General features: G+C 42.9%; 1 protein-coding gene across 7 annotated transcripts in view; it reads left to right on the top strand.

Moving 5' to 3' along the window:
* The window catches only part of HIVEP3 (HIVEP zinc finger 3), a 1,468,651-nt gene that overhangs the window by 109,899 nt on the left and 1,345,226 nt on the right, over positions 1–13,526 (top strand). Inside the window, exons 1-4 of one of the 7 annotated variants that reach the window (XM_077295552.1) lie at positions 3,146–5,267; positions 5,348–5,440; positions 5,523–5,721; positions 5,814–6,807. The exons of the other annotated variants lie outside the window; for them this stretch is intronic. The gene's annotated coding sequence lies outside the window, so the exon portion shown is untranslated. Of the gene's footprint in view, positions 1–3,145; positions 5,268–5,347; positions 5,441–5,522; positions 5,722–5,813; positions 6,808–13,526 lie in introns of those variants that run through there. 7 annotated transcript variants of the gene reach the window in all.

Raw genomic sequence — 13,526 nt, 5'->3', positions numbered from 1 at the left:
AAATCTAGGTGTGAAAAACTTGTTGCATCATTCCCAAGAAGATTCATGGCTTTACTAGCTCAAAAGGGTGCTTCTACTCAATACTGAGCAAAGGGTCTGAATACTTATGACCATGTGATACTCCAGTTTTTCATTTTTTAATAAATTTGCAAAAAATTACTACATTTCTGTTTTTCAGTCAAGATGGGGTGCAGAATGTACATTAATAAGAAAAAAAATTACTCTTTTAAATTTACCAGATGGCTGCAATGGAACAAAGAGTGAAAAATTTAAAGGGGTATGAATACTTTCCGTACCCACTGTATATGTATACTCCCTCCAGGGGGAAATGTTTTTCAGCCCTTGCACTTAATGCATGGGCTTTCCTTTAAAAAAATGTTCTCTGAGGCCCTCTACATGTCTTCCAGGTTGTGCTACTGTCCCTCTATCTAATCTTTGGCAGCCCTTACACTTAGTGCATAGGCTTTATGAATCTAGGAGTCCCACTATCTAACAACTTTAACAGAATGTATTTGAGACCCTCATTTATGTCTAATAGAAAGAAGAGGGACTCCAATACACCCTCTATTTTTTGGCAGTTCTTGCATTGTCCGTATAAGCATTGTCAGTTTCAGAGTCCTGGCTTCATTAAATTTAACAAATAAGGTAAATTGTTAAAATTACATTTACCGGTAACCACTGATGGGTGTAGTTTTATTTCCTTCTGTACTATATCATCTACTGTAGTCATAGGCAAAGAGGAAATACGATGAGAGATGGCCCGGCTATTAAGGGTACATGCCCATGATCAGGAAATAGCATAAATAAACAATAAAAAGTACACATAATTGGTATCGCCGCATCTATCAAGACCCTCTCTAATAAATATGACACGTTATTTATTCCATTTGGCGAACTCCAGAAAAAATAAAATAAAAACAATATAAATCTGGTATCAATGTAATCTTACCGACCCGATGAACAAATCGGTCTTATAGCTTTTACCGCACGGTGAACAGAGCCAAAAAAAGATAATACAAACAATAGCTAAATTGCTAGGTTTTCTTCATTCTGTGTCCGAAAAATCTGAATAAAAAGTGATCAAAAAATAGTGTCCCAAAATGGTACCAAAAATATCTGCAACTTGTCCTCAAAATAAAGCCATCATACAGCTATGTTCGCCAAAAAAGAAAAAAGTTACAGCTCTCAGAATCTGGCGACAAAATTATTATTTTTTTTTTATAAATAAAAAAAAAAAAATGCAAATTTTATTGTGTGATATTGGCAAAACCTAGAAAAAAAACCTATATAAACCTGGTATCGCTGTAATCCCACCAACCCAAAAAATAAATCTGCTTTATCACTTATTTTGCACGGTGAACCACGCAAAAATAAAAATAACTATTATTGTACTGCTGTCATTTGTTCATTCTACCTCCCAAAAAATAAAGCTCAGCTCACATTTATACTACACCCCTGGATAAAATCCTTGAGGGGTGTAGTTACCAAAATAGGGTCATTTGTGGGGGGTTTCCCTGTTTAGGCACATCAGGGGCTCTCCAAACACGACAAAATGTCCGCAGACCATTCATCAAAGTCTGCCTTTCAAAACTACTTCCTTCCCAAGCCCTGCCATGCACCCCAATAGTAGCTTTCTTCCACGGCTTACTCAGGAGAAATTGAACAACAGATTGTGTGGACCATTTTCTCTTGTTACCCTAGTGAAATAAAAAAAAATTGGGGCTAAAAGTACATTTTTGTGGGTAAAATGTAATTTTGTATTTTCACAACTCCACGTTATAAACTTCTGTGAAGCACCTGAGGGTTCAAGTTGCTCATGACACATCTATATAAGTTTCATGAGGGGTCTACTTTCCAAAATGGGGTCACTTGTGGTACGTTTCCACTGTTTAGGCACATAAGGGGCTCTCCAAATGCGACGGCGTTTGCTGTTGATTCCAGACGGTTTTGCGTTCAAAAAGTCAAACTGTTCTTTTTTTTTTTTTTTTTTTTTTTTTTACATTTTCACAGATGTACCATATTTTTCGGAGTATAAGACGCACTGCACCATAAGAAGACGCACCTAGGTTTTAGAGGAGGAAATTAGGAAAAAAAATGGAGGAAAAAAAATAGTCAATTCTGTACTGTAATATCCCCTATCCTGATATATATGGTCCCCTCATCCCTATCCTGGTATGCATGGCCCCCTCATCCCTATCCTGGTGTGCATGACCCCATCCTTATCCTGGTATAATTGTTCCCATCCCATTCCTGGTATGATTGGCCCTATCCTGTTCCTGGTATGATTGGTCCCATTCTATTTTCTTTTATAATTGGCCCCATCTCATTCCTGATAGTCATGGCCCCATCAAGAAAGATTAAAAAAATACAATCCACTACCCTCCCCTACATGGTGCTCCCTTGCAGCGTCCTGCTCTGGTGGCAGCAGCTGCTTAATGCTTGTAAGGAGGGCATGGCAGGGACATCATGCGCTGCTCGCAAGCAGAGCACAGCTGCCGGAATACTCACCAGTACCATTCATCGCAGGGAGCGATGAGTATCCATTCCTCTTCAGTAGCACGCAGTGTCAGCCAGCGGCTTCCTACTGCTGCTGGCGGTCATGTGTGCCAATACTTAAGAGAAATCAATAGAAGAATGGATACTCACCGCTCTCTGCGATGAACGGTCCCGGTGAGTATTCTGGAAGCTGTGCTCTGCTTGTTAGCGCATGATGTCCCTGCCATGCGCTGCTTACAAACATTAAGCAGCTGCTGGCAGCGGAGCAGGACCCTGCGAGGGAGCACCATGTAGGGGAGTGTAATGGTTTGTTTATTTAATCTTTCCTGACTGGGCCATGACTATCAGGAACGGGATGGGGCCAATTATAAAAGAAAAAGGATCGGACCAATCATACCAGGAACAGGATTGGGCCATTTATACCAGGATGCCAGAAAAATGAATATGCATTTCCCTCCACGGTCATGGGCGTGGAATGCAGTGCATAATCATTTCTCTTTAGCAGCAGGCACAGGAGTTAGCTGAAGTCGCCGGCTCCAGCCTCCTGTGACCTGATGCTCCACCGAAACTGCTTCCCCACCACAGCCGGAGCCCATACATCTGGACAATAAGACACCCCCCCCCCCCCCCCCCCATTTTCCTCCACATTTTGGGAGGAAAAAAGTGTGTCTTATAGTCTGAAAAATACGGTACCTTATAAACTTATTTGAAGCACCTGGGGGTTCAAGTTGCTCATGACATATCTACATGAGTTCTTTGAGTGTTCTAGTTTCCAAAAATGGGTCACTTGGGGGTATGCACTGTTTAGGCACATCAGGGGCTCTCCAAATACGACATGGCTTCTGCTCTCTATTCTAGCAGATTTTGCATTCAAAAAGTCAAATGGTGCTCCCTCCCTTCCGAGTCCTGCTGTGCTCCCAAACAGTAGTATTACTTCTCATATGGGGTATCGGCATACTTAGTAGAAAATGTACAACACATTTTAGGGTCCATTTTCTCCTGTTACTCTTGTGAAAATAACAAATTTGGACCTAAATTAAAATTTTTGTGATAAAAAGTGAAATGTTCATTTTTTTCCTTCCACGTTGCTTTACTTCCTGTGTAGCACCTGAAGGGTTAATAAACTTTTTGAATGTGTTTTTTTGTACTTGGAGGGTGTAATTTTTTAGAATGGTGTCACTTTGGGGTATTTTCTGTTTTATAAGCCCCCCAAAGTCACTTCAACTGTGATGTGGCCCTTAAAAAAATATTTTTGTAAATTTAGTTGGAAAAATGAGAAATTGATGATCAACTTTTAACCCTTGTAACTTCTTATAAAAAAAAAAAAAAGGTAAAAAAATTATACAGATGTAAAGTAGACATGTTGGAAATGTAACTATTTTTGAGTGACATAAATCTTTGATTTAAGGGCATAAAAATTAAAAGTTAGAAATTTTCACCAAATTTCCGTTATTTTCACAAATAAATGCAAGTCGTATCAAATAAATTGTAACACTATCATGAAGTACAATATGTCATGAAAAAACAGTCTCACATAAAGTGATACAGGTAAGATTTCAAAAATTTGACTTGGCCGTTAAGGTCAAAATTGTCAGTAAGGGGTTAAGTTGTTCACTTCTCATTTACCAGCTTACATGATCCGTCCGTTACACTATTAACCCCCAAGGTAGTGGGTGATAGAGTGAACAGAATAAGCACTAATTGAAACAATTTTTAAGTTACAGTCAAATTTTTTTTATTTATTTTCACATGCAATACCCCCCAAAAAATAATTTAAAACCTTTAGTGACCTCCGATGTGAGAGACACATCTGGTTAAGGACTCCATTAAACACCTTTTAACCAGAGATATGTATTATAATTTTATTATATATAATGCTATATTCCCTAGATGATACACATCTCATATCAAATAATACTACCTGTAGCTTCATATATATTAAAGTGCATGTGCCAATTGAAAAAAGGGGGGTATATCTCTGCAGCTATCATAGACCACTATCAAGCCCAAATGGCCAGTGTTAGTCCTGAATTTGAGAGCAATAGACCCTATACAAACCAATTACTGCTCATGGTTCCTTAAAGATTACAAGCATGAAGTCTCTGGATAATAGTTACTGAATGTGTGGAGTCAATGCCGTGTACGCATGCGAACGATTACTGTCTATGGGAATGCATTGGTGCACAAGGACATGCGTACGCATGCGTTCGATACGCATGCGTACTTCACACTAATCTTGTCCAGGAAATTATGTTACCACCCCCAAAACAAAGCTTATAAAAGGAATTGTGGAAACTGCAAGGCCATTACTTCCAAGACTCTGGATCTGACAACAACACTGGCTATGTAAGTATAGAACCTTTGAAAATGTCTGTCTCTCTCACTGCTGTCTGTACTTTGTACAAATTTTTTTTTTCTGTTCCTTTTAGACTGGTTGTCTTCTGGTGCTGCCTTCTCTCCTGATGCTGGCGTCTCTCCGGCTGGTGCTGCCATCTGTCCTTTTGCTGCTTTCTATGCTAGTGCTGCCGTCTGTCCTGGTGCCGTCATCTGTCCCTGTCCTGTGCTGACTGCTGTGCTGTTGGACTACTGCCTGTAATGTAAGTATTGGTGTCCATTTTTTGGGGTGGGCTACATTGTGTTTGGCTCTTAACAAGTTTAAATTTTGTTTTCTTTTTTTTTCTGTAGAGTTTCACTTGACTACTGCCTGCTCTTCAACCATGTCCTCAATTGAAGAACTGACTGCTTCCCTGGGTGGACATGACACCGATTATGTAATCACATTTGCTATACTGATTGGTATGTATTGACTGACATTACTGTACCTGTATTAAATCATGTAATTTCTTTACAGGTACCTTCCACTGATGAAGAGCAGGAGCAGTCGAGTGGAAATGATTCTTCTCGGGGTCCTCGGGCTCTTGTGTCTCTGGAGGAAAGACGTGGTGTAAGTATTCTTTTCATCAGAGTTGTAACTGATTTTCTTTTTCATTTTTACTTAAAATTAATTTGTTTTATTATATCTATAGGTTCCACCATGTGAAGAAGCGAAACAGGACATTGAAGGCGAGCAACTAATTAACCTTGTGCAAGTGCGAGTACCGTTGTAGGACACTCGTGATCGTCAGCACTCCGACATTGTTGTGATTCGACGACTCTGGGAAGAAGTGGCCAGATCGCTGCTGCATGATTGGGACTGTGCCACGCCACGTACTAGAAATGATTTTGGTAAGCATTGCAATGTGGTGTGATGCGCCAGTGAAACTGTAAATGTAGGTGCATTATTTTACAATTTTTTCCTTTCCCCCCCCCCTTCACAGTGAAGAGAATAAGAGTGCATTGGTGCTCGATGAAGGATCGCTTCAACAAGGACAGGAGACAGGAGAACCAGGTTAAAAGTGATGCTGCTCAAAGGATAATAAGAAAAAACAAAAACCACCGTAACCTTGCTTTTCTGAAGCCTGCGCTTGCTATGAGAACATTAGTATCTTTTGTGCTGTCTTACTATTATTTAACCTTTTTTTTGTGTGTTTTACTAATGTTTTTCTTTATTTTCACCACAGAACGTGGTGCAGCACAACACAACCTGGATCGTCCTCTGTTGAAGCGACCCCTTGTGGTGATAATGTATAATATGATTTTTAGCTTCCCGTTAATACACATACTGTGGGCTCTGACCCCCCTTCTCTTTGTGTTTCTGCTTGCTGAAATGTGTGTGTAGAAGAGTTTTTTTTGCTTCTAGCTGTAAATTCCAGGCTCTGGGCAACTTACTCATCCCTCATTCCATCTAGTACCAGCTGTAACTGGTCTAGTTTCTCTCAGAAGACATGCGGTTCTTTGTTCTATTATAATAAGATATTGGGCCCCAGATTTGGGCTAGAAAAATAAGGAGGATATATTGCTAACTTCCATCTGTAGATCTGCCAACCACTGTAACCACAAGCAGCTAAACACAACGAGTAAAAAGTACGGATTTCTCCAGAACCATGTGGAACAACTAGGACGAATTTGGTATCAATAGAGAGCTAATTTTAATACAAGATGAATGATGGGTGTGCTGTGCTTCTGACATGTTCTCAAGCTAAGATATGAGAATTATAAGTCTGGTTGGTTAAAAACTGTACATCTGAGGAGGGAAATGCAATGGTAACTCAGCCCCTTTTGTGATGTCACAAGCCTGCAGGTATACGTCACTGCCAGTTAGCCCAAGCTTCAGTCTTGCCTGAGGAGCTGTTACAGCAGGTCTTATCTCATGAATTGGGACATTTGGGGCTCCGCCTACCAGCATGGTTGCCTGAAATGATCTGAGCACATGTGAGTTTTATCTTTCTTCTTTAATCCATGTTATTTTATAATTGCTTTGTGTTAGGCGTAGCGGAACGCCCCAAATAATTAGAGAAAATGAATAAGGTGCGTTTGCAGCCTGGGGTCCACCGTGCAGAGATGGAACCTGCTCCTAAGCAATGACGAACTATATGGTGGTACAATGAGGACACACACACGGGTTAGCTTCACCCTGTGTGAAAGAAGCGAACCCTGTTGTGTCACAGAGCCGCAGTACCGCACGTAACAGAAATAATAATAAAGTAGAACAAGAGTGCATGCAGTGCCGCTCTGGCGGATGCCACTAACCACCCAGACTTGGGTTAGGACAGTGCGGAGATAGCGCACAGCGCCGCACTGGCGGTCACAGTAATAGACGCTGTTTGTGTACTAGTGTTGGTAACAAGTCGGGCGCTAGATTACAATCATCCTCCTTACGCGAGCATTCAAACACGAGGGAGGGGATGTTTAAAGAGCGACTTTCACTCACAACAAACACACGTAAACAAGAGTATACTAGCGCATGGCTGTGCGGTCATGCAAACCTTTTATAGCTGCAGCAATTTCAGGACCTTCCTAGAGGACCAATGAGAACTGCTACAGTAACCGAGCAACTTCAGGACCTTCCTAGAGGACCAATAGGAGCTGCTGCAGTACCTGAGCATGTGACCCCAGAACTCCACTTAGAGGTCTTCCTTTGGGCATGCTCAGAAGGGAAAAAGCAGGACTTAGCCCCAGAGACGTCTGCTTGCCGCTGTTCAGTACAGGCTACAATGGCAGAGCCTGGAAAGGCAGCAGTAACCCTTTGCACAGAATCAGACTGAGCGAGACGCTGGGACCCACGTCTCCGCTGAGCAGGCTCCACTGCGGTTGATGCAGAATGAGAGACTGCAGCAGACATGGTTCGAGATTCCCCCTGTGCAGCGGCGGGAACTCGACTCCTAACATTTTGTACATATGTTAAATTGTCTCATAGTGTAACATCTTTATATGCCTTTTATAAACACTGCCTATTTTAAAATATATAAAATACTAGCTTTGTTCTCCTGTTCTAAAACATACCCTAAGTCCTCTGAAGTTGATTACGCTACTGAATTGGGATGGCTTTGGACCCTTTTAATCAGAGCTGGTGGCAGCATACTTGTTCTGTGCATTTGGGAGTCGTTGTAGCGACGGCGTTGATAATTATTGTTCCTGCCTGAGTAGGAGTAGTTATATTGCCCTCGCTGCAGCGTGCCCAATAGCCAGGACATAGCAGGCAGCCTTTCTGGCGACTAATTACCCTAGGTGCAGTACCTAATCTGACCTGAGGGTAAGGGGGCGCCAGAGTGCTGCAAGTTCCAATGCAGAATTGGGAAAGCAGGATATACATAAATCCCTGCAGTTCATGATATTGTAGCAGCAGTGGGATAACTAAAATAAGCCCCTGTGGTAAATTAATAGGTCAATAGCCTTGTTTGTGTTTTCATCACATTGTAGCAGTGGAGGGTTAACTAAAATAAGCCCCCCTGCACATGTGATAGCCGTGTGCTGGCCAAAGGTCACCCCCGTTTGGTGACATTTTGGTGACCGTCACGGTGGGATCCTTGACACCCCTCATCGACCAGTCAACGAACAGACGCAGTCCCAATCATCCACCAGCAATGTAGCAACCTGTCGGGCCTCACAAGCTGAGGAACAGGCAGCCGCCGGTCCATCAGGTTTTCCCCTCTCCCAGCCCTCTGCCGCTGCTTTTGTTGGGTCTTCTCATCAGCAGCGGAGGTCACTCATGCACTTAAACTCGGTCTTCCAGGATGGGATTAAGGTGCCTGATGATTGACTGAAGAGTGGGTTCACACTTCTACAGGATGTCAACAAATGCCTTGACCACCTGGAAGCCAACCTTGAGAGACAGGGGCGACATTTTTTTCTTCAATAGAGGGAAGTGTCGGAAAACCTTATGCCTCAATTCCAGATCAACATCATGCAGGCCTGCCAGGCTGTTTACAGCCACGCAATGCAGCAGCAGCAGTCCCAAAGCTACAGTCCACAGGCTGGAGGATATTACCAGCAGCCAAACATCTACTTTCAAACTCCCTCAGCACTGAACTATCCTCCACCACCACCGCTTCCAGTTCACAGATCCACCACGCTGCCGACTTCATCCCTGCAGCCAGCAGTATCCACTAGGCTTCCAAGTTCAGCAGCCGGCAGCATCCACCACGCTCCCAAGTTCAGCACACCTGCAGTCAGCGGAATCCACCACACTGCCCAGTCCAGCACTACGCCAGAAGACTGCTACAGAGCCCACCACTCCCACTCGGTCAAGAAAACAAAGGTCCAAAACTAAACATTCCCACCATGACGAAGACCCGGAGGCAAAAATCCCTGCCAAAATTGGACCCACCACTTCCACCCTCACCTACCAATGTGTCTCTGTTTTCAAATGTGGAGAGGAGGAGAAAAAGATCCGTGCATTTGAGGCGCACACCGAAAATCACAAGACAATTTTGAAATTATGTGCAATATATATTAGTAGACATAAAACCATTAAAAGACAAAACACATCACCAGAAGTCCCATATGACTATATCATATCAATACAATGTCCAGGCAAAGTGCAGCATATATATGTGTGCACACATGGATAATTGGCCCTGGAAAACAGTCTTAATGCCAATAAATCTTAAATCACATGAAGTCTCACACCGGGCATCCCCAGGGAGACAGAAGAAAAAGGAACTAAATGCAAGATCACAATAAATCCTGATATAGAACTAAAAACCCCTCTTAGCAAGTAGTAAAGTAAGCAGTTCCCTGGTTGTGTAAGAAATTGAGGAACGCTGAAAACAATTAAAAAGAGGGGAAAAGAGAAAAAAAAAAGGACGACCAGGATGAGAAAGCCATCCGATTTACCAGATGAATCAGTGAAATGGGCATCAGGGCATGAAGTCCAGGGGTCAATAGCCAAGGGACCGAGGCGATGTGGGGAGCCCCACGCATATCGCTGCAACCAGCAGCTTCGTCAGGGAAAAACAAGTTAGATTAGGGGCGGTCCGGTGCGTTCTGGGTCCAATGGGCGTCGCAAGTCCGGATCCGGTGCCTCCCATCTTCATGCGATGATGTCCTCTCCTTGCTTCTGTCGCGGCTCCTGCGCAGGCGTAATTCTCTGCCATGTTGAGGGCATTTCAAAGTACTGCAGTGCAAGAGGGCAAATCAGTACACCTGCGCAGGAGCCATGACACTAAGCAAGGAGGATGACGGCATCGTATGAAGATGGGAGGCGCCGCACCCGGACCGCCCCTGGGTGGGTATAATCTAACTTATTTTTCTTATCTTTAAGGTTCCATCGGGGGCTTATCTACAGCATTACAGAATGCTGTAGATAAGCCCCTAATGGTGGTGGCGGCAGCTTTATGCGAAAAATGAGGTGACAGATTCCCTTTAAACCATTCTGTCTTGCCATGCCACACGTCCATTGTCAGAAATAAAGTATGCAGCAAACTTATCCCTCATCTGGGCAACTGCCACTATAGTCCTCAGAGGGTGATCTTGGTAATCATGCAATGTAACAGGTTAATCAGGTTCTAAATTGGGTTGCTATTTTGCCAGGATGTAATTGTGCATAACAACACACGCTTTCACAACCTCATCAATTGTCTCAATTTTTAGATTGATTGGTCTTCCCAAAATTTAGATGCCAGCAAGCCAAAGGCACACTCCACAGTTCTTTGTGCCCTTGTCAGTCGGTAGTTGAAAATCCATTTGGTGTGATTCAAGTCTCGACTTGAGTATGGTTTTATGAGGTTGGAACACATTTTAAGGGCCTCATCCCCAAACACAACAAATGGCATTGGTGGGCCTTCAGTGTTGGGAAGAGGTCGTGGCTGTGGAAAATTGAAATTATTATGATACAAATGTTGGCCCATGTCAGCATTTTTGAAAGTCTGAGAGTCATTTCCTCATCCAAATGAGCCAACGTCCACGGCGACATTGACATTCAGCATCTCTAATCGCCATGAGAACAATAGAAAAGTATTTTTTGTAATTAAAATACTCGGTTCCACTTCCAGCAGGTTTCATAATCCGAATGTGTTTGCCATCCAAAGCCCCCACACAGTTAGGAAAATTACAAATGTCCTGGAGTTTTTCAGCATTTTCACGCCAGAGTTTAGTTGTGGGTTTGGGGAGAAATTCTTGACGCAGAACGTCACATAAAGCCCTGCAGGTGTCTCCAACAATCCCAGAGAGGGTGGACACTCTAATCCGGAACTGGAAATGGAGAGATAAGGTCTCTCCGGTAGCCTGGAATCTGCCGAACAGAAAATGGAAATAAAATAATTAATGGGTTTTCTAACAAAAATACTATGAACAGGTGTGTGTTTTTCACAATTACGTACCTCAGGGTCACCAACAGACGTTCGCCAGCAGGAATTGCTCTGCGGAGTTGTGTGTCATGCCTGGTAATGGATCCTCGGACATGCTGCAGCAAGTCATCGAAACTCTGTTTAGACATCCTCGTGTAGTCAAAAAACTTCTGAGGGTTTGCGCGCAGCTCGGTGTACAACGGGTGGTATGCTCCACAGCTTTCTCGGAGTTCAAGGATGGGGTGTTGCCAGTAGCGACGACGTCTTCTCAGTCTTTGTCATTTTCTTCTTGACTAGCAAAGACAACAGCCAATTTCAGTTGTAAATCCAGATTAGCATAGAAGCTCTCCATGTCAAGATCCATCTTGCAGCTGGATACAGCAACCAAAGATGAGGATTTCCCCAGTGCAGTGTGTGTGTGTGTGTGTGTGTGTGTATATATATATATATATATATATATATATATATATATATATATATATATATATATATATATATATATATATATATATAAAATGATGGGGGCCTGATACTAACGCATCGGGTATTCTAGAATATGTATGTGGTTTATTTACGAAGATTTCAGAATAATGTAATGAATACACAGGATTCGGCTGGCCGGGATCAATTAGCGAAGCGTGGTTCAAATCCCACTCCGATTCGCGGCTGGACTGCTCCTGTCGCTGGTCAATCAATCAGTGAAGCCAGGGCCAGTTCCAGGTTTTTCAGGACCCCGGGCGAAAGAGTGTCACACCCCGCGTAGCATATAACACAGCCTACGTAGTACATAGCACAGCCACGTAGTATATAGCACAGGCACTTAGTATATTGCAAAGCTACATAGTATATTGCAGAGCCACGTAGTATATAGCACAGCCACGTAGTATATTGCAGAGCCACGTAGTATATAGCACAGCCACGTAGTATATTGCAGAGCCACGTAGTATATAGCACAGGCACGTAGTATATAGCACAGCTACGTAGTATATAGCACAGCCATGTAGTATATTGCAGAGCCACATAGTATATAGCACAGCCCACACAGTATATTGCAGAGCCACGTAGTATATAGCACAGCCCACACAGTATATAACAGCCCACGTAGTATATAGCACAGCCCACGTAGTATATAGCACAGCCCACATAGTATATAGCATAGCCCATGCAGTATAGCACAGCCCATGCAGTATATAACAACCCACGCAGTATATAACAGCCCACGCAGTATATAACAGCCCTCATAGTATATAACAGCCCACATAGTATATAGCAATGTGAGCACCATATCCCTGTTAAAAAAATAATTAAAATAAAAAATAGTTATATACTCACCTTCCGGCGGCCCCCAGATCCAGCCCAGGCCTTTAGCGATGCTCCGTTCCCAGTAATGCCTTTCGGCAATAACCCGTGATGATGTAGTGGTCCTCACAAGACCGCTACTCTTTGCCGCAATTCATTCTTGGGACCAGAGCGTCGTGAGGAGCGGGAAAGGCTGCCGCGGATGCCGGAAGGCAAGAGTATAATGATTTTTATTTTATTTTTTTATTTTTAACATATGTTTTTACTATTGATGCTGCATAGGCAGCATCAATAGTAAAAAGTTGCTCACACAGGGTTAATGGCAGTGTTACACGGACTGCGTTACACCGCGGCATAATGCGGTGTAACGCAGTCCGTTAACGCTGCCATTAAAACTGAGCGCTGTCTGGAGGGGAGTAGGGAGGGGCCAATTTGCGGCCGGACTGTGCCTGTCGCTGATTGGTCGCGGCCAGCCGGCCGCGACCAGACAGACCGACAAACAGACGGAAGAGGACCTTAGACGATTATATATATATCTCAAATGAGACATGCCCATTGGGTGTCTGATGTCAAGGTAAAGCTACTGGAAAACATTGGAAATATCGAACGCATACGCATATACAACGCAAACGCATGCAAAAACACATGCACATGCAGCTTTTTTTTGCCATCATGCTTAAGATGATGCGGATAAATTACGCAGCGTATGAATGCGTTCGCTTGCGTTTTTACTCATGCGGATGATACGCTGCGGACTCAAACGCTAATGTGAACCTAGCCTTAACTGTCAAAATGAGCCAGTTGGCCTGTGCTCTTCACACACAGCACGGGTCATATGTCGAAACCGCAAACATTCTCCTGTGTCGAATGCAATCCAGAAGTTGCAGGCATCATTGTTAATTGGAATATATCAGTAAGTTATATATGTTGCAATTTACGATAATTTTTTCAAGATGAACAGTATTTAATTATGTATTAGTATTTTTAGTCTCCCCGGTTACTAATAAATATGACAAAAAGTTCTATTAAGAATTGAATACTAATATTTTCCCAATTATATTTTAC

Source organism: Ranitomeya variabilis, chromosome 3 (genome assembly GCF_051348905.1).
Source record: "Ranitomeya variabilis isolate aRanVar5 chromosome 3, aRanVar5.hap1, whole genome shotgun sequence".
NCBI lineage: Eukaryota > Metazoa > Chordata > Amphibia > Anura > Dendrobatidae > Ranitomeya > Ranitomeya variabilis.
Note: the sequence above shows the minus strand (reverse complement) of the source record. Positions and strands in the feature narration are given on the sequence as shown.